This window comes from Salvelinus namaycush, chromosome 13 (genome assembly GCF_016432855.1).
Source record: "Salvelinus namaycush isolate Seneca chromosome 13, SaNama_1.0, whole genome shotgun sequence".
In the NCBI taxonomy this organism is placed as follows: Eukaryota; Metazoa; Chordata; class Actinopteri; order Salmoniformes; family Salmonidae; genus Salvelinus; species Salvelinus namaycush.
Window position 1 is genome coordinate 12,088,612 of NC_052319.1, and position 3,389 is coordinate 12,092,000.

Here is a 3,389-nt window from a genome sequence, read left to right on the forward strand (position 1 = left end):
CATCATTCTTTCCTCGCTTTCAACAGTTACATAAAATACGTTTTGTTGTCCTTATCTTCATCATTCCAATGACATCCTTGAATAATATAGGACTATAATGAGATGCAGAAGGCTTCCAACGTCTCTTCACGAAGATTGAATGGTTACGAGTCTAAATAAATAACTGCTATAGCCTACCGCCGTAGCGGGTTCGCTCTTCTTTCAAACTGCGCGTGAGTTCTATTGGCTGCTGTATTTAACATTCAGCAAACAAGAGCTTGTGTCCCTCTTCAAAGTCTATCGCTATAAGAAATACAAAAAAAATAATGTCCTGCAACCTATTCTAGCTTTTCCTGCATGGGACTCCAAGAGCTAAGGAGTGTTTAAGGAGAGAGGCTACCAGAGCACAGGTGTGTGCATACTGCGCAAGAGACAGCGGCTGTAAGTTAGAAGCTTATTATGCATAACCCATCATTAAATTAGCTAAATACAAAGGCTAATACTGCATTGAATGTATTACCTGAAAGAGGTAAGCTAGGACATCTATATATAGGCCTATATACAGTTGAAGTTGGAAGTTTACATACACCGTTGCCAAATACATTTAAACTCAGTTTTTCACAATTCCTGACATTTAATCCGAGTAAAAATTCCCTGTTTTAGGTCAGTTAGGATCACCACTTTATTTTAAGAATGTGAAATGTCAGAATAATAGGAGAGAGAATGATTTATTTCAGCTTTTATTTCTTTCATCACATTCCCAGTGGGTCAGTAAGTTTACATACACTCAATTAGTATTTGGTAGCATTTCCTTTAAATTGCTTAACTTCCACCTGACAGAGCTGGTGTAACTGAGTCAGGTTTGTAGGCCTCCTTGCTCGCACATGCATTTTCAGTTCTGCCCACAAATTTTCTATAGGATTGAGGTCAGGGCTTTGTGATGGCCACTCCAATACCTTGACTTTGTTGTCCTTAAGCCATTTTGCCACAACTTTGGAAGTATGCTTGGGGTCATTGTCCATTTGGAAGACTCATTTGCGACCAAGCTTTAACTTCCTGACTGATGTCTTGAAATGTTGCTTCAATATATCCACATAATTTTCCTGCCTCATGATGCCATCTATTTTGTGAAGTGCACCAGTCCCTCCTGCAGCAAACCACCCCTACAACATGATGCTGCCACCCCCGTGCGTCACGGTTTGGATGGTGTTCTTCGGCTAGAAGCCTCCCCCTTTTTCCTCCAAACATAACGATGGCCATTATGGCCAAACAGTTCTATTTTTGTTTCATCAGACCAGAGGACATTTCTCCAAAAAATATGATCTTTGTCCCCATGTGCAAACCGTAGTCTGGCTTTTTTATGGCGGTTTTGGAGCAGTGGCTTCTTCCTTGCTGAGCGGCCTTTCAGGTTGTCGATATAGGACTCGTTTTACTGTGGATATAGATACTTTTGTACCTGTTTCCTCCAACATCTTCACAGGGTCCTTTGCTGCTGTTCTGGGATTGATTTGCACTTTTCGCACCAAAGTACGTTCATCTCTAGGAGACAGAACGCGTCTCCTTCCTCAGCGGTATGATGGCTGCATGGTCCCATGGTGTTTATACTCGCGTACTATTGTTTGTACAGAGGAACGTGGTACCTTCAGGCGTTTGAAAATTGCTCCCAAGGATGAACCAAACTTGTGGAGGTCTAACAATTTTTAACAAAAAAGGTCTTAGCTGATTTCTTTTGATTTTCCCATAATGTCAAGCAAAGAGGCACCGAGTTTGAAAGTAGGCCTTGAAATACATCTACAGGTACACCTCCAATTGACTCAAATGATGTCAATTAGCCTATCAGAAGCTTCTAAAGCCATGACATTTCCTGGAATTTCCCAGCTGTTTAAAGGCACAGTCAACTTAGTGTATGTAAACTTCTGACCCACTAGAATTGTGATACAGTGAATTATAAGTGAAATAATCTGTCTGTAAACAATTGTTGGAAAAATTACTTGTGTCATGCACAAAGTAGATGTCCTAACTGACTTGCCAACCTAAGTGTATGTAAACTTCCAACTTCAACTGTATAAATCTAGAACAGGATTATCTATTTTGGATGTTGAGACAGAGCGAAAGACAGAGAGTGCTCGCGCATGCACTGATTTAAAGCAACCATATTCAAGTGATAGGCTGTTTGCGGCAATAAATACAAACATCTTTACAACTAAAACAATAAGGTGACCCCCGAAAGCCAGATGGCGATGGGTAAATTAGACACGCATTCTGTCTTTATATTACTGTAGCATAGACTATGCTGTAGCAAATGTAGGTCTACCTACTGTCACAAGAAAAAAAATGACCATGATGAGATGAAAGGTCTACATTGCATTGTGAAGTGCGCTCCATACTGAGATGGGCTGTCTGTCCCCATCCTGAGGCGTTGATGATTCATCATCCAGAGGCCATAGACAAGCCAGATCGCATATCCTTTAACACTTCCACTTCATGACATGCTGTTCATGTAAATAATTGATTGTAATTGCCAGTTTCACTCAGTTAATTATCTCGGGGGAAAAGGGAGTGGTAAATCCCGGTAAATCTCGGTAACCGGGTTCCCGCCATTCACCCCTAGTCCGGGATGAGCAGTGCTGGAGAAGAGAGTATTTCCCCTTGAGTCATACTTATATCTATCACACTGCACTCATTCTTTTGAGACAATGCTGCATTGTCTACACTGAAGTGTTTATCAAAGAAGCAGCAGACTGCTGCTCTGCGGTCTCCCCTGATGCTCATCACATGCACTGGTGCTTCCAAAAAGTCATCAAGGGACCAAGAGCTTCATACTTTATATGGAAACATAACTATGATCTTGTTTTGTGATTACAGTTTTCCAAGTAAAAGACACAGATGAAATATGAAAAAAATATGAAATTTGCCACAGTGCAATAAGATAATGTACGAATAGTCTATTCCTTATGAAGAATATATATTCTTACAAAAATGTTTGAACTATTAGGCTATCTGGCTGCTAAATGCATGCTGCTGTGACCTATTCAATATATGGCATGGAAAACAAGGAAATGATCTAGAGATTTGCTTCACATACTCTTTTTCAGACCTTCTTAACAGAAAAACGCTCTGTTATGGGGGTGGAAGGTAGGTGGCTTCCAACTGTTATGTGTCAGAAGAGTGCACAACAGAAAACAAAGCACGGGCCAAGACTTCATACACAGTCTTGACTATTTGCGATCTAGCAGTGTACATACATTCTAGAGACATTTATAATAACCCCATTTGCACAGAGCGTTATTGTGATGAGTGTCGATTTAGTGCTCTATCTGACAATAAAACTGAGCACATAAAATCCTATAATAGCCTACCAATTAATTTGGGGCAATTTGAGCATAATGTTGACTGGTTGTGTGTACAAC